Below are 25,716 nucleotides of genomic sequence, written 5' to 3' on the forward strand. Positions count from 1 at the left end.
AGGGGACACCCATCCTGTACTTGAAATGAGCCTTCTGTTATTGGGGTCCAGGCGGTGAGGGCCCACAGAAAGTGCGGTGTAAACATTTGCTAAATTAACAAATACGTGAGGTGAGCAGATTCCCCTAAATGTCTCCTCACAAGCCTTTGCACCCAAGCTCACGGCTTCCGTCTGAAGTGCTAACACAGCCTGCTTCTCCTAGCCTCAGCCACCTGGGCTCCCGAAACGAGAGTCAGTTCTCCACCTGGGAAAGGATGCTCCTTTCCAAGCGTGGCACTTCCCAGGCGCACGTCCCGCACCCCCGGTCCACCAGCTTGTCATACAGAAGTCGCTGTGGCATTGAAAGCAGAGCCATTACTGTTTCAAACACCAGCAGGGCCATTCTTGATGTGCAGCTTCATGAGAGACTTCCGGGATAAGCCTAAGAAGAAAGGCCTGGTGACCAGTTTGCACAAATTGAGCCAGCGAAAGCCGTGTGAACCTCAGCAGCATACACTGTGATGGAGTGCTGGAAGAGGAGGCCCTAGGCACAGGGCTGCCACAACACAGGAACGTGAAGGTGGCACAGGGCAGGGCGACCCTTGGCTTTGTGGGACATGGGGTCACCTGAGTCAGAACCAGTTTGACAGCAGCCAACCCTGAGAGCAATGGTCTTCTCGCAGCCTAGCCCTGTGCCTGGCCCATTGCAGGTGCTCCACACACACATATTTTCTCCCATCCCACAGTCCCCTTCATTGCTGCTGTTAGGTGTCTCTAGGGAGTCTCTTGCTCTTCTGGATGAAGGTTACCTAGAGACGAATCGACGCTCCTACAAACAGCACCCTGGCGAAGCCTGAGGGAGCGTGATCTGCCGGCCTGGGTATCCTCACATGCGCAAGGGGAGCCTCACTCTGGGGAGGCGGTCCCGGGTCTGCGTTGTGATCTAGACCTGGCGCTGCCACACCTGATACAGTGCCCTCTGCCTCCCTGGCCTGAGGCTGGGCTCTGAGGACAAGAGCGTGGTGACCAGACACAGTCACCGTGTGTGTATGTGACCGTGACCCAGGTGGAGCAGAACGAGAGAGGCACGCAGGCTCCAAGTCAGTCAGAAGCAGCAAGCAGCAACAGGAGAGAGCCCCCCCCAGCCACAGCTCTGGAGCTGAGTGGCCTGCGAGGCTGGTGTGGGGTTCAGCCTGCAGAGCCAGGTGTCTGTGTCGCAGGAAGGTAAGTGGAGATGCCAGCACCGGACAGGACGCAAGTGCACCCTGCAGGTCCAGGTTTTAAGGGTCCTTCAATGATCGTACACCCAAGAAGACATGTTTCTACCAACCCCTGTGCCCGGCTGAGCAGGAAGGTGGCCTGCAGGGGGCCGGACCTAGGCTCTGAGCTCCTCCCACAGCCAGGCCCTGCTGCAGCATGGTTTGCAGGCTTGAGGGAAGGAACACAGACCCTCACCCTTTCTCCAATTTCCTCCCCCCTCCTTTGGGGCCCGCTCCTCCGCTCGAGGTCTACACCTAGCCTCCAGAGCAGGAAGGATGAAGGTCTGGGACCCACTGTCAATGCTGGAGCCCTAGTGGCGCAGTGGGTAAAGCAAGGTCGGTTCTCCTCCAGAGAACGATGGGGCTGCTTGTTCTGGTGAAGATGCACAGCGTCAGAAACCACGAGGAGCAGTCCTGCTCTGTCCTCCCGGGGCTTCCAGCTCCAGCCCGCGCCAGGGAGTGGGGCGGGGTGGCCATCAAGGCATTTCTTGCTGATTCTGAGCTCAAGTACAGCCTGGGCTTAGACCCCTGAGACCGGGCCCTCCTGGCTGCAAGGGTGTGCCCTCGGGGGACCAGGGCCATGAGAAGTACAGTGCTGGCATCTGGCAGGGCCTGCCGCCTCCAGCTGTGCGCTGTGACAGGCCCTGCCTGCCGAGTCTGAGGATTTGTGAGCCCCGGGCCGAGTCGCGGGCGGAGACAGTTACGAGGTAACATAAGTTGAGAGCAACCTTTCAACAGAACCGTTTGAGTTAAAATAAAGGGATTGAAAAAGAGTACAATGACCAAAAAAATCTATAAAAACGCAATTGCGCTAATATAATTTTATCACTTATTTAAAAATTTAGTCGACCCAAAAGACTACCAAGTGTGAAATTAAGGAACAGCTCCTCTACTTTTATGGAAATCACTCTTCCTCACTTGTCTAATAGCCTGATTTTGTCAGATCATTTATTTCCATGGTTTTAAAATGAGCTTGACAGACAGAATTTTATAACACCACTTTACTGCAAATAAGAACATCATTTTCGCTTATTAAAACTGAAGCTTAGAGAAAGCATTAAAATTAACAGTTCCTCTGCTTTAACCTTTAGAATGCTGCCGTGACTTTACTCTGCAGGCTATGTGGCAGGAAGGCCTCAGACGGGCAGTCGAGGGAGGAGACTGGACGGACCATGGGGTCCAGGCCTGCAGGGACACACAGAGGATGCCCACCCAGCTGGAAAGGGCTGTGATGACCCACTAAGGAAGCCCTTCGACCAGTCAGTGGGCAGCACCTGGGGAAAGCCCACCCCAGGGGAAGCACTTTCAAAGTCAGCTGTAATCAAAGGTGAAAATGGACTGGGTTGGTCTCAGGTCAATTTCCACTCCCAGTTGCCTCAGGTGGGTCAGAGCAGAACTCTGCCCCACAGGGGTGCCCTTGGCTGTAAGGCTTCAGCAGGGAGCCGTGGTGGCACATTGGTTAAGGCCTCAACTGATAAACCAGAGGTTGATGGTTCGAACCCACCAGCAACCACGGGGAGAAAGATGTGGCATTCTGCACCTGGCAGATCTACTCAGTCTCTGGGGCTGATACACGTCAAAGGATGGCAACAAGTCTCAGATGTGGGTTTCTTTGACCTTGCAGGACATTCTTAGGGGCCTCTGGATGAGCTTGGGCCCCACTGTTTCTGTTAGCTGAGGGCTTAGCTGGCTGCACCCTGGGGAGCCAGGGGCCTGCCTTTTACCCCAGGAGGCCTTGCATGTATAGAAGACATGGCTGGAAGAGGCTCCTGACAGGTCCCTTCCTGACATGATTCCACGGCTATTTACTGAGTACCTGGTGGTGTAGTGGTTATGCTCTGGGCTGCTGACTGCAAGGTCAACAGTCCCAAACAACCAGCCACTGCTGGAAAAAAAGATGCACTTCCTATTCGGTAGAGAGTGGCTGCCTCAGATACCCGCAGAGGCAGTTCGACCCTTCTCATAGGGTCTCTCTGAGTCTGCATTGACTCAATGGCGGTGAGTTGGGTGTTTGGTTTTTCCTCTGCCAGGCACTGTTCTGGGCACTTGAGAGCACAGTGAGCAAGACCAAGACCCTGTCCCTCCACACTGAGCACATTGGGGGGGGGAGACATGGAGGGCTTTATGGCTGGTGAAGCGACACAGGTGGCAAAGAGAACAAAGCTGGTCCCAGGCTGGAGTCACAACAGGTGCTTGTGGAAATGAAAGGGCACTTCCGTGTCTTGGGGTTTTGTGTAGGGGTTTGCAAGGGACTTTGTCCTGCCCTAAAGGACCATGGTGGTCTGGTGGGTTAAGCCCTGGACAGCTAACCACAAGGTCAGTGGCTCAAACCCACCAGCCACACCGAGGGAGCAAGATGAGCTTATCTGCTTCCCTAATGATTTAGTCACGGAACCCATAGGACCAGTTCTACGCCATCCTGAAGGAGCTCCTCTAGGGAGATGGAATGAATTACATGGCAATTGCTTATCCTGTCCGGGCCCTTCCTGGTTCCCTGGAGGTGAGACCTAGGTTAATGGCTTTGCCAGATAGAGCAGTTGGAATCTGCGAGCTTGGTCCAGAACCCCAGCAAGCCACACTGTCCCCACGGTAAACGCAATGTGAACCTCTGTGGCATCACCTGACTCATGGGGCCTCGGTACAAGAGGATGAAGTGCTGTTCTGCCCTGTGTCCCCTCAGTCACCAGCACACCTGGGTGCCTTACAGCTGCGGGGCCAAGCCATCACCATGAGGTCCCTCACTGGCCCTCTGCCTCACCAAACCCCAGTGATGGATCCCTGGTGGTACATCCAAAGCAGGCAAGTCCCACGATGCCCCGCTGCGGCTCTTCAGGTTTTCATTGGATCACTTCAAGAGGTGAGTACAGCGGTACCTCTGTTGATGAACTCAATTCGTTCCAAATGCGTGTTCGAAAACGGAAAAGTTAGAGAACTGAGCATACATTTCCCATAAGAAATCATAGAAAACCAAATACTTGGTTCTAAGGACCAATAATTATCCTTATAAATTCCTTGTTCCAGGGCCTGAACACCAAGTTAACAGCCCTAGGTTGTGGAAATACCCCCTAAACCATCTAAACACAATAAATACAGTACATTAAACACAAAAGCACAATAGAGTAAATAAAATGTTTTAAAATTGTACAGGTACCTTACCTTGACTTGGAGCCTTCCTGGCACCCCCGGAGCTGGAGAGAAATTGGAGGAGGGGAGGAGCAATGGGATTCTTCGGAAGGGAGGTCTCCTTCCATAGGCCTGCTGGCAGTAAACTCCCTGGGGTCTTTCTCTGGGCCTGGTTTTACCCCTCCTCGCTTAGCCCCTGGTCTGGGTTCTTTGTTTCCTGGTTAATGATTTCACACCTTTTGATACATTAGCCACATTCATCACTTTTCTTTCTTTTTAATGTTGATAATGTCAACTTAGCCACATTGCAGTCAGCCACCAAATAAGACAAGTGGCGACCTGATTGAAATCTCCCAACGTTTTCTTTCTTTCTTTAAATCATTTTATTGGGAGCTCTTTCAGATATTACAGCAAACCATAATTCAATTAGCTCAAGCATAATTGTACACTTGCCGACACCATGATTTTCAAAACATTTGCGCTTTCTGTCTTTCGCTCTCTCGCGGCTCTCACCCTTGCCCTTTCGCTTTACCTCTGGTATCCCTCGCTTTCTTTGGAGCCCTGGTGACCAGAGTTCACGCTACTAACACACACACAAAAGCACGATGGTGAATGCTTCCACGTCCTAACATCAGCACTGGTTCTAGTCTGAATGAGCATGGCCTTTGGACTGAAGCGTCAGTCCTTAGTGTCTGAGGCAAGATGTGACAGGTGACTCACTCTGGGCCCATACAGGTCATTCTTTTTTTTTAAATCGTTTTATTAGGGGCTCATACAACTCTTATAATAATCCATACATACATCAATTATGTAAAGCACATCTGTACATTCATTGCCCTCATCATTCACAAAACATTTGCTCTCCACCTAAGCCCCTGGCATCAGCTCCTCATTTTTCCCCTCACTCCCTGCCCCCCTATCCCTCACGAACCCTTGATAATTTATAAATTATTATTTTGTTATATCCACTCTTCTGTTGTCCGTCCACCAGGGAGGAGGTCACATATAGATCCTTGTAATTGGTTCCCCCTTTCCAACCCACCCTCCTTCCACCCTCCCAGTATCACAACTCCCACCACTGATCCTGAAGGGATCATCCACCCTGGATTCCCTGTGTTTCCATTTCCTATCTGTATCAGTGTACACCCTCTGGTCTAACCAAATTTGTAAGGTAGAATTGGGATCATGATAGTGGGGGGAGGAGGAAGCATTTAGGAACTAGAGGAAAGCTATATGTTTCATCATTGCTACATCGCACTCTGACTGGCTCATCTCCTCCCCGCGACCCTTTTGTAAGGGGATGTCCAGTGGCCTACAAATGGGCTTGTGTCTCCACTCTGCATCCCCCCCACCCTTATTCACTGTGATATGACTTTTTGTCCTGATGATACCTGATCCCTTTAGCACCTCATTATCACACAGGCTGGTGTGCTTCATCCATGTGGGCTTTGTTGCTTCTCAGCTAGATGGCTGCTTGTTTACCTTCAAGCCTTTAAGACCTCAGGTGCTATATCTTTTGATTGCCGGGCTCCATCAACTTTCTTCATCACATTTCCTTATGCACCCACTTTGTCTTCAGCAATCATGTCAGGAAGGTGAGCATCTTGGAGTGCCAGTTTAATAGAACAAAGTACTCTTGCATTGAGGGAGTACTTGAGTGGAGGCCCAATGTCCATCTGCTACCTTAATACTAAACCTATAAATATATGCACATAGATCTATTTCCCCATCCTCATATATATATTTGTATATATACATGCCTTTATTTAGACCTCTATAAATGCCCTTTGCTCCTAGCTTTTTCCTCTATTTCCTTTTACTTTCCTCTAGACCCACTATCATGCTCAGTCTTCATTTGGGTTTCAGTAATTCCTCTCAGTTATATTACCCTTGGTCACGCCCTACCAGGCCTCCTACACCCTCTTCGCCACCGATTTGGATCACTTGTTGTTCCCTGGGTTTGTTAACACACTTCCTTTCTTCCACCTCCCCCTCTCCCATGTTCCCCCGGAACTGTCTGTCCCATGGATTTCTCCTCCAGATTGCTCATCCAGCCTATCTTATTTAGACAGACCTGCGGAGATAATAACATGCACAAAAACAAGACAGAGCAAAACCAAGCAACATTATACAACAAAACAACACCAACAAACCAATGACAAACAAAACACAAGAAAGAAGAGCTTGTAGTGAGTTCAAGGGCTGTTTGTTGACCTTTAGGAGTGTTTTCCAGTCCAGTCTGTTGGGGCAACATGTCCTGGCCCTAAAGTCCACCTTCAGCATTCCCTGGGGACCTCGCAGCTCCATTCCCTTGCTGTTCTGTTGCACCCCCTTAATGTTTTGCCTCAGTGTGGCAGGATCAGATTGGTCGCAATTCCCACCCTGTGTCTCCGGTGTTGTCCTCCATACAGGTCTTTATAAGTCAAATGTTCGGTTTGATTATCGAGCAAAGTTACAAACCCCATGAGTGGTGGAAAGTTTGGGCTGGGAGCCATTCAACAGCCCACTGGTCACTGTCGATTCCCGGCCTTTCTTCTGGAAGCTCCACAGAGGCTGCCACAGGTGATCGTGCTGGCATTGAAATGCCAGGGGTGTATCTTCCAGCATCATTGCCTGTTGGGTGGGATAAATCTGAGTGATAGATGTTCCTGAGGCTTTTCTTAGAAACAAGCTCTGGCTGTCCCTTCACTGTTGGCCCTAACCATGTTTTCCTGACTGCTTGATCGCCTTCTCCAGCCCGCTGTGTCCCTTCCCAGCACCATCTACTCCAACGCTGTCCTCAAGGACTGGGCTTTGCGTCGGCCTCTGTAAACATGGAGCCCAGCGCTGCACACACATGTGACCTGGAAATCAACAAATGGGGTTTAATAAGAATAAAACACCTGTGCGCCTCAAAAGACTTCACCAAGATGGTAACAAGGCAGCCCACAGACTGGGAGAGAATTTTTAGTAATGGCAGATCAGACAAAGGGCTCATTACTAAAATCTACAACACCCTCATGGCCTGCAGAAAGAGTCAAAAGTTAACCCCTAAGGAAGTGGGCGAAAGAACTGAAAAGGACTTTCACTAGGGGGGGAGACCCATGTGGCCAACAAACATGAGACAGTGTTCCCGGTCATTAACCATAAGAGAAATGCAAATTAAAACAACCATGATATACCACCTAACACCCCTAATTTAAGCCCACATCAGAAAATCAGAGAGCAACAAGTGTTGGAGGGGCTGTGGTGAAGTAGGAACGCTCTTCCACTGTTGGTGGTCATGTAGATTTTTACAGCCACCGTGGAAAGCAATTTGGCGATGCTTACAGAAAATGGAAATTGGTCTACCTTATGACCCAGCCATCGCTCTACTGGGCATATACCCAGAGGAGGCAAGAAATAAAACCCGACCAGTCATCTGTGCTCCCACATTTATTGTGGGCAGTTCACAATTGCAAAGAGTTGGAAACAACCTACATTGCCATTGATAGACGAGTGGATTAGTAAACTCTGGCACACACACACACTGGAGTACTATAAAGCACTAAAGAGTACGGATGATCACACAAAACATGTCGTTTCATGGGAAGAGTTGGCAGGAATTATGTTAAGCGAGGTCAGCCAATCTCACAAGAACAGGTATCACATGAGCCCCCTGAGGTGAGTACAATCAGCACAGCAGGAATAGAAGAATAGACACTATCTCACAATAGACGGGTGGAGGCACAGGCAGTTGGGGGAAGGTCAGACCACACCCAGGGAGGTACATGTGAATCCAACATACAGAAGGGAAAGGGGGAAGGAGGGTGGAGAATGGGAGTGGAGGGAAACTGAGATGATGACATGGGGGAACAGGGCACTAACCCACCCAGGGGGAGAGGATTGGTTGTGTCTCCACAGAATTGGAGTGTGCACACAGACCCACCATGGCGCACCAAACCAGGTGCTGATGATACCCGATCTATAACCGTGTGGAGGAATGCATTGAAAGACTGCACTACAGGGCCGGCTCCAACCAGAACCAGCCTGACCCCCACCCTGGAAGTGTGTGCCGCAGGGAACAACACTAGACTGTTTGGTGGGGGAGAGGAACCGACCTACCATAACCGGACAGAAGCAAACCAAGAAGGAAAAAGAGAAAGAGACAGTCGGCCTAGACTTCATATGGGCACACCAAGCCCAGAGGATGAGGTCCCTGCATGGACTTGCTTAGTCACAGAGAGGACTTTGGGTCTACTAACAACTCGACATGTTGTCCCTTAACTGGAGCATACAGAGACAGGGGACAATAATGGGGACACACGGTGGGGAGACAGTGTGGGAATGGAGCTTGACGGATCAGCAATTGGAGAAAAGCTGAGCCACAGAGTCCCGAGGAGCCCCAAGAATGGACTTCCGGCTAGGAGGGGCAGGCCCCAGATCTCCCTTAGGACGAGGGGGGAGGGTCTCACAGGGACCAGCAAACAGACCTGGACCTATGTAGGGCTCTTTCTTTCTTTCTTTCTTTCTTTCTTTCTTTCTTTCTTTCTTTCTTTCTATCATGTCTTATTTTTCTCCTTCCTTTTCTTTCTTCAGGCGTATATTTTCTTATTGTTCGGACTAGGACATGGATGGGTTGCCTAATTATATGGGTTGGACATGGGAGGGAAGCCGGGGAGAAGGCAATGGGGCCAATGACCCTGGAAGATAGAAGGGGAAGAAGGAGATGGGGAGAAGGGTGTGGTGAGCGGACGGCGTCATGGACAGGGGAACAACTAGGGAAGTGGAACCAGCATCTAGGAGAGGGTAGAGATCCTGTGAGCATTAGAGCAACACCATGCTAGTGGAGAGGAAGCACTAAGAGGTGGAAGAGGGGGAAAGTGATGGCGGGGCAGGTGGAGGCAAAAGGAAACAGAGGCAAGCTCTAGGAAGCAAAGATAGATAGGGGGATTAACAGAGGTGTGCACTTATGCAAATACATTAATCCATAACAACAGTGGTATTGGACTGTGTACATATATTTATAAGGCAATACACTGAAGCTGCAGATGGGCCTTGGGCCTCAGCTCATACCCTCCCTCAACACAAGAACACTTTGCTCTAACAAATTGGCATTCTGTGGTGCTCACACCCCACCCCCACGATCACTGAAGACAAAATGGGTGCAAAAGCAGAATTAGTGAAGGCAGAGGGTGGTGCCGCTGGGGTCTTAAGGCTTGAAGTTAAACAAGCAACCATGCAACAGTGAAGCAACAAGCCCACATGGAAGAAGCACAACAGCCGGTGTGATCTTGAGGTGTCAAGACCAGACAACGGGCATCAGAAGACTCACAACTAGCCGTAAACAAACAAAAATGCATTGGTGAGACTGGAGCGGGGTTGGAGCAGAGACCCAAAGCCCATCTATGGACAATGGAATATCCTCCCACAGAGAGGTCTCCGAGAGTGGTTCAGTCAGTCAGGGGGCAGTAGAGCACTAATGAATCACACAATATACCTCTGATCCCTTGAGGCCTCCTCACCTCCCCCCCCCCGCCCCACTCTCATGACCCCAGTGCCGCACTGGACTAGATGGGAGCATGTCCATAGGTACAGGCAAGAGATAAAACTCACAGCACATGGAACCCAGGAACAGGAATGGGAATAGAGATACCAAAAGGGTAGGGAGAAGGGAGGGAGAGGGAGGGAAGGAGCAGGGCACCCATTACAAGGATTGGCACATAACCACACCCCCCATCCAGGGGGAAGAACAACAGAAACTAGGGGAGAAGAGAGACAGTGGTCGGTGTGAGATTTGAAAATAATCTACAATCTATCAAGGGGCCACAAGGGTTGGGGGGCAGGGGGGAAGAGGAGCTGATCCCAAGGGCTCAATGGAAAGGAAATATCTAGAAAAGAATGATGGAATATATGTACGAATATGTTGGATCAATTGATGTGTGGATTGTAACAAGAGTTGTAAGAGCCCCCAATAAAATGATTTTATATATATATATATATATATATATATATATATATATATATATATATATATATAAATGGAGCCCAAAGCAAAGACTGATGTCACCCACATGGGACTGCTGACCTGGGCTTTTCTTTACACCCCAAACGTTATTGTTGTTGTTGGGTACCTGAAGTCAGGTCCAGCTCATAGCAAGCCCGTGTGTAAGAGAGGAGAAGGCTGCCCAGTCCTGCGCCATCCTCACACTCACTGAGCCTGTGTTTGCAGCTCCTGTCCTGGAGGACCCAGATCTCTGCGCTTTGTGCACGCTCGGCCCAGCACATCCCCCAGCGCTTCCTGCAGGGCCCACTCTGCACAGTCCCAACCTGAGCAGCAGGACTGCTGGCTCACTAGGGGACCTCTCACTTCCCATCCCAGGCATGCCTACAGTTATAGCTAGGCTCCAGTGGAACTGCAGGGCGTGGGAAGCCTGTGGGGGCCCTGGCCCTGGGAGGGGTCTCTCTACCCACCTGGGAACCGTTTGGAGAGACAGTTCCTGCCGTCCCTCAGAAGGGCCTGTGGACATTCGAAGTGACCATCGCTCAAGGCAGCAGCCACCTCCTCGAAGCATCCTCCCTCTGGCTCTGCCACTTGGTAACCTTTGTTTCTCCCTCTCTGCCTGCTGCCAGGGTCACCTTACCAAGCCAACCACCCAGAGATGGACTAAGAACCTTTAGAACTCTGCCTGCAGGGCAGCCCAGGCCCAAGCTGAAGGGCTTCCCTAGGTTCCGGGAAGGCCGTTGTTCCATCTTGGCAGCACCCTACAAGCCAGAGCAGGCCTGCACCATCGGACCCGCAATCACTGATTGGTCAAAGGAGATCTCCAGGCCTTTCTTGAACTGTGCCTCTGAGTGGACTCCAACTTCTACCCTTTTGCACCTGGCCAGATAACTGCTTTTTAATGAATCCCACTCAGAGCAAGCTCATAGGGTGCTCAAGACTGTCATTCATTTTTATTTTTTAATTAAGACTGTCAATCTTTACAGCCAGTCTTGTCTTGCTCTCAGTGCCTGCCTGTGGGTTTGACCAGGCCAGCCCTGTGTCTGGTGGCTTCGTGGCACACAGACCCCTCTGCCTCACTCCTGAACTCACCACCTTGTACTCACAATGTTGCCTCTCCCTAAAGGAGGGCCTGCTCGCCCTTGACCCCCAGCCAAGCTGTACATCTACTCTGCAGCTTAGATGGTCCAGCGGGGCAGTGTGCTCCCTCAGCCCCGCCCACACCACAGGTCACGCGGGGGCGGGGCATTCATGCACAGGACTGCCAGCATGTGCTTGCCAAGCCCAGGCCTCTGTGAGCCAGGCTATTCACATGCACTTCCAACACATGCCCCCTGAGCACCCACTGTGTGTGTGCCGCTGTGGTCAATCAAGGGGCCGGGGAGGCCATCCATCTGCCAAACCAGTGGCCCCAGGACCGAGGTGGTGCAGGTGGCAGCCTTGCAGGCAGGAACTCTGTACCAGCAGGCGTGTCTATTAGGAGACACCTCTTCCTCTGAATGCCAGGCCAGCGCCAGGCTGGGGCCCTTCTCTGTGCCTGGCACATAGTAGGTCATCATGAATGATGTGTGAATGGAACATGACGATGAGAGGCAGCAGAGTGGAGAATGAGCATGCGCCTGGTGCCCGTGGGCTGTGTCTGTCACTGTTCGGAGTGTCTCTGCCTGGCTCAGCGCCCCAGGGATCCCCCAGGCACAGGCAGTCACTCCCAAGGCCCCTGGGCAAACAGCTGTCACTACTTTGTGTTGCAATCAGCTTACAGGTGAGTCTGCCCTAGCTCCCGGCTTCTTCTTCTTTGTGCCCCGCCATCCACCCCAACCAGGAGAGCCACTGATGGGGGCAGGCAGGTATGTGAAGGTCACAGACTGGCTGAAACGTGCTCCAAGGCCAGCCCACCACCTCTGGTCTCTGTGGGCAAGGACCGTGCGGCGCACCCAGCTCCCATTCTCCCTGCGCATGGCCAACATGCTCGGAGGCCGGAAACTGACCCTCACAGAGACCGAGCACACGTGTGAGGGAGGAGCACGGCTACACACGCAGGTCGGCCTCCATCCCCTCCTCCTCCTGGCCCTTCCCCCACCTGGAGCCCCCGCCCCAACTGGCCTGCTCACCTCCAGGCCCGGGCCATCCCGACTCCAGCACGTGGATGGAACTGAGCTTCTTGCTCAGACAGATGGAACTCACCTCCCAGTGCCCGGATTCCGGAGGTGGGGGTCACACTGGGCCATGGTGGCCTGCTGCTCCTAGGGGTGGGGGCTTCTGGACTAAGCCCAGACCAGGAGAATGCTGAGGCGATGGGATTCCTCACTGCAAGTCACTGTCCAGTGGCCTCCAGTCCACGGTGGCCCCATGTGGGTCAGAGAAGCCCTCTGTTGGGTTTCTGGATGCCCACAGCCAAGGCTGTTCTTCGATGTCGGTGTGCCCGGGTAAACCTTCCAGCTTCCCGCCAGCAGCTGAGTGTGTCAGCCATGGGCCAGGCTCTGTTCCTCCCGCTCCGCCATGCTTGCCTCCACCCACCCCTGGGCCCCCAAGGAGCTCTCAGAGGTGCTGGCTCCAGGGGTGGGAGCTGGGCGGGCGAGCAGCACACCACTGTGAGTGCCGCAGCTGTGCGGACAGGTGGCCAGGACGTGGCACTTGTGTGGGATGGGGGACATGCTGGCCACGCAGCCCTGTAAGTTTAGAAGCGAGGGCATGGCCTTGGCAGGAGGGGAGGGTGCTGGTTAAAGAATGCCTTACCCCTACCGCCACCCCCAGGGTGTGCTTCTGAGAGAAACACAGCCCCCCCCAGCCCCCATGGCCCTTCAGGGAGGCATCTTCTCCAAACACATGGGTCCTGGTGGTGAGGGATGTACCCAGACCTGGTGGGTAAAAGCTACACTTTCCTGTCCCCCTGTCTCCCCAACAAGGGCAGCAAGCCCAGGCCCAGCAGCGGGACACTAGGGGAGCAGGCTTTTCTAGTGCCTTCCTCAACCTTGAGTTGGCTGTGGGGATTCTGCATCCGGCTGCTCCGAAGGCTGGGATTCCCCGAGAGGTGGGAACTCTTGGCTTTTTCCCACCCTGTAAGAAAAGGCTAATCTTGAAGTACCTTCATCCTGTCTCCCATGAAGAGGCTGGTTCCTGCCTCCAGAGAGGACACCCAGAGCTCCCCCTTGCTAGGGGTCCAGTCCCTGGAGAGGACACCATGCTTGGTCCGCAACAATGGGGAAAGCCTCGGCCCGATGGATTGACGCAGAGACTGCCAGGATGAGGAATGGAGCCTCGAGATGGCCCTAAGAATAAGAGTCAAGGGGGACGTGGGGACACAGTTCCTCAGAAAGCAGGACCGGTCCAGCTTCACTCATCAAAGTGGCTTCACCCCCACCCCCCCACTCTACTGAGCCGCGCCCACATGGCCCTTCTGAAGGGCGTGCGCTGTAACCAGCACATAATTGAACTTCAGTAGACTCCAGTCCTCCTCCATGAGGTGCACCTGGGCCCACCTGGGGGGCTCCGCTTCCACAGTCCTGGAATTTCAGCAGGCCCCTTTGACTGTGGCTGCCAGAGAGGGGAGGGAAAACTGACAGGACAGAACCTGGACGGGAACTCCACTCCTTTCTCCAAAATGTGGGAATGGGGAGGCTCCAACGCAGCTTGGGAATCCCACCCTCACCACGCGGTGTCCCTGCACCAAGACAGGAGCGTAGAAATACGTCTACATCCGTTGTGGGAAACAAAGCCTTGGCGATCGGCCAGCCGGTCCCTGGGTGGGTTAGATTTCAGCCCTGGGCACCAGGCTGGGCCTGGGCACCCGTTCCCAGGGTATCATAGTTTCACTGCGCCTGCTCAGCCCAGTTTTGTGGCGTCCATTCCTGCCTCCCCAGAAGCCCGGCTGGGCACAGACCCAACAGAGCATGCGCCCCTGGTGCCCTGCAGTGTCCAGCAGGGAGGACCTGCAGCTCCCACTTTGTCCCTGTGCAAGAGGACATCCTTGGGACACTGAGGACAGCTGGGGTTTTCCAGCTGGCTAGCAGCCTTGCAGTCCCCCCCCATCAAATCTACCAAGTACCCAGGACCTGCCTGGCTGACTGCCACCGCCCTGCGGCATAGCTGGAGGGCTTGGGGGTCTGCGCTGCGGACACCTCTTTCCTAGAGATGTGGCCCTGGGAATGGCACCTGGAGCAGGAGTTTCCCGGTAGATCTGCCGGGCAAGATGCACTTAGCTCTGCAGGCACACTCGCAGGCCCTGCTGCCAGCCTTGCTGGAAAACACCCACCTGTTCAGAGGGACCAAGAGAAAAAGTTACCCCCTCTTGGCTCCCACCCTTTCCTAAGGGCAGGCTGTCCACATGTGGAAGCACATCAGCACGTGCTGCGAGTCACCTGGAGGGAGTGGAGGTGTTTGCATTTTAGGTCAACAAAACCTATTGGCACAGCAGTTGTTGATTTGTCTTCCTTGGGCTTGGCCCCGCCCTGGGCAGCTGCCTTTGTAAAGGAGCGCAGGGTCTGGGGGCAGCACGGCGGTCTGCCTTCCCTGCAGCCAGGCCAGCTGCTTCGGCTCCCTGTTCTCCTGTCCCTTTATTCCCTGTCTCTTCCTTCCCTCCTCTCCTTTTCTCTCATCCTGCCTCCGTCCGTTCCCTCCTTCCTTTTCCTCTGGTCCCTCTTTCCTCCCTGCTCTGCCCCTCCCCCCCCCCCTCGCTTCCCTTCTTTCTGCCCACACAACCATTGCTGTGGGAACTCTGCTGCGTAGTGGGCTCCGGGTTGCACTGCTCTGTTGGAGAAAGATGGGCTTTCGGCTCCTGTAAAGAGTTACAGTTTCAGAAACACACGTGGGGAGGTGGGGACCAGTTCTACTCTGCTCTATAGGGTCGCTGTGAGTCAGCATTGCCTCAATGGCAGTGAGTTGTTTGGTTTGGTGATGGGTATCGTTGGATGCATACCCCTGTATTAGTGCACCGTTGCTGTTTCCTTGAGGACAGCTTCTGCACGGGGTCAGGGCACAAAGGATGAGACACGTGCTTTAACTATGCCACACCAGCATGGCCTTGAGCTGCTCTGACTGTGGCTGCAACACTGAGCTCTAGCATAGGAGCGATTGTGAGGATGGATCGGGACCAGGCGGTGTTTCATTCGACTGTGACTCCATGGCACATAACACCACCATCACCACCACCAAATTGTCCTCCTGAGAACCCACGGGTATTTTCTAGGCCACCGCTTTGTATTCCGTTTGCCTCGGTTGCCAGTGAGCAGGCGAGCCGAGGAGGTGGTACTGCAAGACCCATCCCGGGAGCACCTGCTGGGGGCCCTGTGTGAGGTGGACACAGCGCTGAGGCTAAAGGGTGGCTCCCTAACAAATCTGTCGCCATTCAAATCCGCAGAGCCCATGGGTGTGACCTGATCTCTAAGAAGGGCCTTTGCCTTCAAGTTGAAGTTAATCATTTTAAGATGAGGAGGTCAACTTGGGAGAATCTGAGCTCAAACCAAAAAGCCAGACCTACTGCCATCGAGTTCAGAGACTCCAAGTCTGTCTCTACAGCAGGCAATCTCTTCTGTCTTCTGCAGAGTAGTGGGTGCGGCTTGAACTCTCTACTTTGTGGTTAGCGGTCCAGCACTTACCCAGCAGCACCCCTGGGGGTCCTTCCCTAAACAAAGTGACAGCAAGAGACTGTGAGGAGGAGGTACTGTGAAGACAGAGGCAGAGTTTGGAGTGGGCCATGAGTATGGATGTCAGCTGCAGGGGGCAGGAGGGATTCTCCCCTGGATCCCCAGAGCCAGAGTCTGAACTGTGGGTCAGACCTGCAGACTCCAGGACAGTGGCCAAGTACATCCATGGTGTCCTAGGCCACCACAGTGTGGTCCTGTGCTAGAACAGCTTTGGAGAAGAAATGTAGATGATGAGGTTTAAGAGCACAGAAACTTCCAGAGGCTCAACTGGCACCTAGTGGGAGACCTTGCACCCTAGTGCTCTGAGGTGTGTGAGAAGGGCCCAGGAGCACCCAGCCTTGAGGAAACCCCCAGGCTCTAGACCTCTGGGTGGTGTTCTGGTGAGAAGCTGTGTGTTAGTCTGGGTAGACTAGAGAAACAAATTCATAGACACTCATATGTGTATAAGAAAGAGCTTTATATAAGGAGTAATTATACATTAAGGAAACATCCCAGCCCAGGCCAGATCAAGTCTATAAGTCTGATATTAGTCCATATGTCCAATACCAATCTATAAAGTCCTCTTCAGACTCATGAAACACATGTAATGATGGCGAATGCAGGAAGATCACGGGCCAGTGGGTAGGAAGTCTTGTGGATCCAGTGGTGTTGTAAACAACTCAGCACTGGCAGGGATCTCCACCTGGCTTCTCCAGTTCCCAGGGCACAGGGTCTATTAGCTTAGTGCCATGTGTCTTGTCAGTAGAGCATCTCTCAGGGAGTGAGTCAAGGGATAGAGTATCTCCTGCCTCCAAGGAGGAATTCCCAGAATTCTCAGAAGAAGGTCATGCCCACACAGAGACCTCATTGGCTTTGTCCTAATTGATTGACAGACTAGACTCCACCCATTCACTCTTAATCCTCTCAAATCCCCAAACTGACAGCAGATTATGTAACTAGCCCAGACAGGTGTACACCAAAGGCAGCTTGGCAGTGAGTGGCTGGTGGGGCATGTAGGGGTGCCAGGCCTCCAGTAAGTCCCTCTTTCCTTCCCAGGAAGGAATGAGTGCAGGATAAGCTCTCTCTCTCGCACCATGTGGCAGCATCTTCTGGTGGCCTTGACTTGGGAGCATCTGGAGATATGAAGACATAAGCAACTGGATGCGAGGTACGAGGGACCTGGAGCCTATATCACAGGAGCAGTGCGTGTGTGTGTGTGGGTGTGTGGTGTTTACGGTGGGGGGTAGGGGAGGGGGAGGGTTAAGACAGGGTTGTGCCATCAAATGCAAACACGCAGAGCAGATGGGAAATGGAAAGTCCTGGTTAAAATATTGCCCCTGCTTCTTCCCAGGGAACTCCCTCCAAGTCCAGACAGAGGGAGAAGGGAGAGTATGCCTTCTGAGCCCAGGTCTCAAAGCCTGTCTCCACCACCCTTCACCTGGTTCCTGTGTGTACCTGGCCAGCCTAAGCTGCACCCACACCCTCCCTGACAGAAGTGCCCAACCTCCTTCTAGCCTAAGGACATGCTCAGGAGAAAAGGCCTGGTGGGAAGAGCATGTGAGCCTGAGGTGGGAAGTGGGTGTTTCAGGGGTCCAGAGGCCCAAGCTTCAGTGCCAGAGACATGCCCTAAAATAGCAAGGGTGCCGGCTGGAGACAAACCCGTATGTGCCTTGGTCTGCAGACCAGAGCCCTTGCCCTCTGAGGAGGAGTGGAGACGAGGCCTCTCAAGTGTGGCACTCAGGAAAGGCCCCCAGGCACTCAGCACTGAGCATAGGGTCTAATGACCTCAGTTCGCCAAAGATCCAGAGGGGGAGGGAGATCGTCAAGAAACACCCAACCCTCCCGAGCTTCCCATGGCCTTGGTGGTTCCACAAGCCACAACTACAAGGGTCTATGGAAAGGGCAAGTGTCTGCCCTGCCCTGGGTCACACATTGAACTTGATCCATCCCAGGTGGTAGGAGCTCCAGCCATCCATTCCTCTCACAGGGAGCAGCAGCATCCGCAGGCTTTCGGCCTGGCCAGGGCAGACCACTCTTAAGGCCACAGCGGCCACGGCCACCCATTCACCACCTAAGGGCCAAGCTCAGTGCTAAGCCTTCACCTGAAATCCCTCTGCTCATCCACCCATGCCCGTTGTCCCCATTTCACAGTTGTGATCCCAGCACTGGGGTCTGCCGAGGAGCTGACACATGGGGTCTCTATTGTGGGGGCCTGTCTCCCCCTTCACACACAGTTTTTTATTATAAAACAATACTTAGCACATTCCACTTAGAATAGCAGATATTTCATATCTTTTGCTTATTACAATGCATCGTGCTAAGCATCCATTATTTAACTGTGTGCTGGGTGTAATCATTCTTCAGGTTCTGGCGTGCCAGCAGTAATTTACATCCTGTGTAAGGAGTCGGGATGTATCCTCTACCTGTACAAAGGGAGTTGACAGCAGGACAGAATATAATTGTTCCCAAAAGCCCCACTCGATAGCTAATGACTGAGCAGGTGCGGATTAGAGATGTGGAGATCCACGGCGTCTGTGAGTGGGAAACCAACGATTAGAAGGAGAATCTCTTCTGTTGGCTGTCAGGCGAGGGTTCTGCAATGCAAAAGGGAAAGGATGATTCAGACTCCAGGGGAAGACAGAATCATCCCTGTCTGCTGAGGGGATGCGAGGAAACCCACGTTCCGATGTTTTTGAAGACCTATTTTTAAGAGATGTTATTAGATGAATTTCCTCCAGTGTCTTTCATCTTTGAAAAAGATTTTGGAAAGCTTGTCCAAGCATTCATTCACTCAGTCAATGTAGGGAGCACGCGGCCTGGGCCTGGTGTCACAGCAAGGAAGTTCTCCAACTGGGAACAGCTCCAGCCTCTTCTCTGAGCCCAAGGGAACTGAGACTCGGAGGAGGCTGTTACTGGAGGGCAGCTCTCCCGGACAGACAGTGATCACAGTAACCACAGTCATTGCTGTTGACCACTGATGACCAGGGCAAGGTAGGTGGTAGAGAGATAGACACACACACACACACACACACACACACACACACGACAGGTGCATAGATAGGTACTTAGATAGGCACGTAGATATAGAGACAAGTGCATAGATAGAGCAATCTATAGATAGAACATGGTGTATGCTATTTCTGCATACTGTGTGTGAGACGTCTGAAAACCACTTCCCTGGTCACTGACCCAGGATCCCTGCTCAGCCATTAAGATGAGGGAACCTATGAACCTGGCTGAGCCCTTATGTCAATGGCCAAAGTAGTCTGGGATTGCCCTGATTTGATTTCTCTGACTCCCAAAGCAGAGCCAAGGGGCCTAGAGGCTAGTGCATTTCAAACCTGACAGAGGTCGCCTACTGGTCGAAAGAGGGATGACCTCTGGTTAGGGTGTGGCATTTTTTCAGGTGACTGGAGCACTTGATGACAAAGTTGCTCACAGTGAAACTTGACCCCGACTTACCTTCCTAAAGCGATTCCCTCCCAAGGCCCATAGTGCCTTTCCTTGTCTCATAGATTCTTGCATGCTCACTCCCTGTCACATGTCCATGACGGCAGGGGACTGCTCGGAGCACATGTGCCTGGGGGTATCCCAGGGGCCCAGCACACTGCTAGCTGCCCTCCACGCACCAGCTCACCACCAACCCTGGGACTTGGGTTAATAACTAGAGTTTATTTATTATCTTATTTCATTTAATGCAAGTATTTTATGGTTGACTGTACTGAGCAGAGCCTTACTTCCTGGTGTTATATTCACTTTATAAGCCTGTCTGTTGTTGGCTGAAGGTTGATCTACAGGGGTAAGTTCAGTTCCTGATTTGAAGAGTGTCCAAGGGCTATAGTCTTAAACAAACAAACAAACAAAACATTTGAGTTTTGTTCCACATTGTTCTCCCAGGCGATCTTCAATTGTGATGCTGATCTGAGTGGTCAGTAGAGGTAGCCCAGCACCACCTGGTTCTTCTGGTCTCAGATTAGTGGAGGCTGAGATCCAGGGGTTCCCATAGTCCTTCAGTGTTCTTCACTCTTCTTGGCTCCACATGGAAAGAGACCAATAGTTGCATCTTAGATGGCCATTCATACACAGCTTTTAAGATCCCCATCGCTGGTAGAATATTGTCCTTGTGGACTTTTCTGCCCGTTGATCTAGATGTTCCCTGAGACTATGGTCCAAGTCCCCAAGCCCAGTGACTCATTCCTTTAAGGTGCTTGGCTATGGCTAAGACATTTTCATAACTTTATCTCATGGATACTGTGGTAGTTACATAATCTGTTGTCAATTTGAGACTTATGAGCGAAGGGGTGGAGTCTAGCCTGTCAATCAGGTGGTAGCCTGATGACCTCCTTCCGAGGCACTAAGGAGATAAATAGCTCGCTGGAGGTAAGACACTGGCTCAATGCCTAAGAGATATTCTTGTTGACAAGCCACATGCAGACAAATGGCAGCAGAGCCTTAGATCTGGAGGAGCCATGTAGAGAACCCTGCCAGCATTGAGGTGTTTACACCACCACTGGATCTGCAAGACTTTCCACCCACTGGCCTGTGATCGTCCTGCATTTGGCATCATTGCACATGTTTCGTGTGTCTGAAGAGGAATTTATAGATTGGTATCAGACATATGGGCTAATACTGGATTTATGAACTTGATCTGGACTGGGCTGGGATGTTTTCTCAATATCCAATTGCTCTTGAATACAAAGCTCTTTCTTACACACTTAAGAGTGTCTATGAATTTGTTTCTCTGGTCTACCCAGACTGGCACAGATACTATTATGTACATGGATGTATTTGCAGCACATATAAATGTCTGTGTGCCATCGAGTCGGTGCCGACCCATAGGACCCCCTGCCGAACAGAAGAAAGCCCTGCCCGGGCCTTGGCCACCCTCACAATGGGGATGTTTGAGCCCATCGTTCAGCCACTGTGGCAATCGGTCTCATCGCGGGCCTTTCTCTTTGTCCACGGACCCTCTGCTCTACCAAGCAAGATGCTCTTCCCCAGGAATCGCTTTGTCCGGGCGACATGTCACAGTCTGTGAAGTGAAGGCTGCCATCCTCGCTTGCACTTCTCTGAAGACAGACCAGCTTCTTCTGCCAGCCCAGGCGCTCTTCGCCGGCTCCTCTGTGCTTTGTTTCAGAGATGCGTTTTAGGACAGCAGGCTAGTTTCTTTGCTGACTGGCCTCAGCGTGGGGTGGGCTGGTTACCCACTTTTGGCAGTCATACCCTCGACGTGGTATCTCTCCGTGCAGTTAGGTTCTCTGTGTACGCAACCAGAAGACCAGAGGAGTTTATGCCTCCTCTTCTGAGCACAGATCACTTGGTAGGGTAGTGTGGCTGGATTCCTCCATTGTTACCACTTGTTCTCTTGTAGTTAGGAAGTATCTATGGATGGGTAGCTTTGTTGTTAGCTGCCCTCTTGTTCCCTGGCTCAAAACAACCCCCCTACAGTGGGACAGAAACTTTACAATTCACAGGGTTTTAGCTGATGTACCTGGAGATAGAGCACCAGGCCTTCCCACTAGTTCATCTTAGTCTGGAAGCTCCATGACACCTGGTCAGCCTCACAGCAGGTGCCGGCCCTCCCCTGAAAGTCAAGGGCAGCTGTACTACAGATGGAAGGGATTCAACTGGGGTTTCTTCCGGGGAGATGAGAATTCTACCACTGGGCCACCACAGAACGGTGGAAATATGCTGGTACTCTTCAAACTTCCATCCATTCGTTTTTGCATCTGTAGATTAATTTTTTTAATTATGATTTTATTTATTTTAAAATTTATTCTTAATTGGGAGTTAATACCTATATCATATCATTCCATAGCTCAATCCCATCTAGCAGTCTTATAAAATCGCTACCACAATCAATTCCAAACATCCTTTTCCTTCCTGGACTCCTTGCCATTGTCTCCCATTACCCCACCCCACCCCCACCAACACTGCACTGGGCCACCACCCCCCCCTGCCAAAAGCAAACAAACAAAAACCCTTATGCTACTTGCTGTCCCTATAGGTTCATGGATGCTGGGTTTCACATACTCAAACACAGAAACACATGTGGCACAGCTTCATGAGAGAGACCTCCATTGATACAACACCTCTGAGATAAACCCGAATACGCAGCAAATAAAAAGCAAGCAAACAAAAAATTACAGAAAATGCTGAAAACCACATCAGGTGCAGTGATTGCCAAAGGATAGCTTTCCTGGTGTTGTTCTGTGTCCATGTGCTAATTACTATTCTAGTCTATTCCTCCTCCCCCCCGGGGCGCTTCAAGGTGGCACACAGGCTCTTCTTCCCAGGGACCGCGAGACTTCTCTGTATTTTGATGCTCCAATGGTCCCGTATTTGGGACGATTGTGTGCATTCTTTCAAGCTGGCGTTGTGGAGTTTGGGTCCTACCTCCAACACTGTTGAACACCTCCTCACGGTTTGCACGCAGGAAGATGTCCCAGGCTCATCTTGTGCTTCCCCTGCCTCAGGTGTGAAATCAGCCCTCACAATAAGGAGTCCGGTTCCCTGCATCGGAAGGAGAACGGCATTTAGAAACCACGATCTGGGTGCCAGGTGTGCCCATTGCTACTGCAGTGGACAACACTGTTCTCTCTCTTTCTGCGCTCTCCTTCCTCTTTGAAAACGATGAGCTAATGCAGATCGCTCCGGTCCTAATCTGACAGCACAGCATTGATTGCAACTCCCTTCTCCCTCCTAATCCTCTCTCGTCTCCAACAGTGAGAAATAGGACTTTTCTTGTCCACATCTAGTTGCTCAGTTGCTCAATTACCAGTTACCTATAATTCTTTTGGCTGGCTCTTCCAATTGTATTTTTAAATGAAGTTTAATTACCCTAGTGCTGCAGATTCAATGATGTTCCCCCCAAATACATTTTGGCAATCTTTATCCCTATACCTGTGGCTATAATCCCATCTGGAATTTTTTATGTTGTTATGTTCATGAGGCAGGGTTCATGTAGAGTGTGTCTTAAATCAATCTCTTTTGAGATATAAAAGAGATTAAACAAGCAAGTGAGCAGGCAGGTCTGGGGGAAGATGAATGCCATGCTACATGAAGATCATTATTGAATATAGGCACATCAAGTTTCCAAATGTATATAAGGAAAGCAGAGTTATCAAGGTTAAATAAGCTTCCTAAGGTCACAGTGGGGAGACTCAGCTCCGATTCCCATTTCTTGGTGATCATGAGTCAGATACTCCCCCGTATCATTTGAACAAACCTGACCTTGGCAAGGGAGGCCCAGAGCCCACGAGGGTGGTGTCTTGTGTCGGTTGGACATGCCTCGGCCTCACCATCTTTGCCTCTGCTATTTGAGATATTTCATCCTGTGTGCAGGCAGCACAACGGTCACCTCCGTGGTAGCGGCTCCCTAGTGCTCACCTCTCTCTGACCTGGGGAAGTTCAGGGCACTGTAGGATGTAGAATATGATGCCTGGAGAGGATACAGGATATAGTGAGAAACTGTCTAAGCAGCCTGCTCCTGGAGTGAGTGGATAGATGATATGAGTGACAATGGCAAGAATGTCACAATCTTGTTTCAAGTGATGTCAGTGAGTGAGTAACCAAGCAATCGTAGGCTAACGGCATGGATGAGGGTCATACTAGGAACCAAACAGGAGCTTGCTCTGAGAGCAGACTGAGGAAACAGAGGTTATGCTCTAAGCACTCTGAACACAGTGGAGAAAGATTCATCAGTGACCATAAAGTTTTGTATTCCAAAGTCATAGGACGTGAACAGGCATATCGCTCATTGGCTAGACATCTGTGTTCACTATTGCTCTTATTGAAGCTTCGGAAAGTGGGATGAAGAGGGCCCCCTGAAAGAAGCATATTTTGCATGAGGATTTAAAGACAAAAGTTTCCATTTGTGTGAGGAGAGCACTCTTACCACTGTCTAAGCAGAGAAGATTTTCTTAAAATGTTCTAAACAGTTCTTGTGCTGTATTGGGTTAGGCATTGGGCAGCTGGTTCAAACAGTCATACAGTCAGTGGTTCAAATCTACTAGATGCTCCATGGGTAATAAATTAGATTTTCTGCTCCCATAAAAATTGATAACCTCAGAAACCCGCAAGGACAGTTCTACCCTGCCCCGTGGAGTCACTAGAAGTTGGAATCTACTCAATGGCCAAGAGTGAGTGATGCCATTACCTATGTGCTCAAGTCTCCTTTGAAGTCAGCGTGGTAGCAGAGGGCAGTTATGTAATGGGAGTGGAACACATGGATTCAACAAATCTTGCAGGCTGTGAAAAAGCTCAACATCCTACTTCATTCCTTCCTCCCAAATCAATAGGTTTAGTGAACTGAGATGTTTATTTTAAAGGCAGGCCTCTGCAAGAACACATTGTTCTATTAACCTGGTATTGCATGATGCTAACCTTCCTGACATGATCACTGAAGACAAATGGGTGCATAAGCAAATGTGGTGAAGAAAGCTGGTGGTGCCTGGCTATCAAAAGATATAGCGTCTGGGGTCTTAAAGGTTTGAAGGTAAACAAGCGGCCATCTAGCTGAGAAGCAACAAAGCCCACATGGAAGAAGCACTCCAGCCTGTGTGATCATGAGGTGTCAAAGGAATGAGGTATCAGGCATCAAAGAACAAAAGAAATCAAATCATTGTGAATGAAGGGGAGTGCAGATTGGGAACCCAAGACCCAGCTGTAGGCAACTGGATATCCCCTTATGGAAGGGTCACGGGGAGGAGATGAGTCAGTCAGGGTGTAGTATAGCAATGATAAAACATACAGCTTTCCTCTAGTTCTTTAATGCTTCCTACACACAGACACACACACACACACACACACACAATCATGATCCCCATTCTACCTTAAAAATCCAGCTATACCAGAGCATGTTCACTGGTACAGATAAGAGCTGGAAACACAGGGAATCCAGGACAGATAAACCCCTCAGGACTAATAATGAGAGTAATGATACCAGGAGGGTAAGGGGAGAAAATGGGAACTGATCACAATGATCTACATATAAACCCCTCTCTGGGAGACGGACAACAGAAAAGTGGGTGAAGGGAGACTTTGGTCAGTGTAAGACATGAAATAATAATAATAATTTATAAATTATCAAGGGTTCAGGAGTATTGGGGGAGGGAGGGGAAAATGAGGCGCTGATACCAAGGACTCAAGTAGAAAGAAAATGTTTTGAAAATGATGATGGCAACAAATGTACAAATGTGCTGGACACGATGGATGGACGGATGGATGGATGGATGGATGGATGGATGGATGGATGGATTGTGATAAGAGTTGTACTAGTCCCCAATAAAATGATTTTTTGAATGCAGTCTCTTCTTTATCTATTCTGACTCAGTAGGTCAGAACGCTGCATGGACATAATGTGTGTTAGAAAGTCTTCAGTCAATAGCTAGCTTCACTTTGGGAAATACTGAACAGCTAATTCAGAAACTTCTGACCAGAGCTTTTCAAATGTTATGGAGCATACAGATCACCTGAAATTTTGTTACATTAAAGATTTTAAATCTTTGTGTCTGCCCGGTGTCCAGAATTTTGCCCTGTAAACACCCAGAGGGTGCTGATACGGCTCCTCTTAAACACCACACTCAGAAAGTCAAGAGTGCATACCAGCCTGGGAGCTCAATCAGATGGCTATATAGGATCACAGACAGGTTTTGAATGATATTTATTATTGTATGGTGTCTGGTTGTGTGTAATGTCTGGTTCAAGTTTTAGCCAATATCAAATCATATGGAGGACCTTCACTTCTAGTTATGATGAGGCTATTGACATC

The 25,716-nt window shown here is 51.0% G+C and overlaps 1 pseudogene; it reads left to right on the forward strand.

Annotated features, from left to right (window-relative positions):
* Positions 1–1,596: 1,596 nt before the first annotated feature.
* LOC142431687 (purine nucleoside phosphorylase pseudogene) overlaps positions 1,597–25,716 on the forward strand; it is a 62,529-nt pseudogene continuing 38,409 nt past the window's right edge.

This window comes from Tenrec ecaudatus, chromosome 18 (genome assembly GCF_050624435.1).
Source record: "Tenrec ecaudatus isolate mTenEca1 chromosome 18, mTenEca1.hap1, whole genome shotgun sequence".
Taxonomy (NCBI): Eukaryota; Metazoa; Chordata; class Mammalia; order Afrosoricida; family Tenrecidae; genus Tenrec; species Tenrec ecaudatus.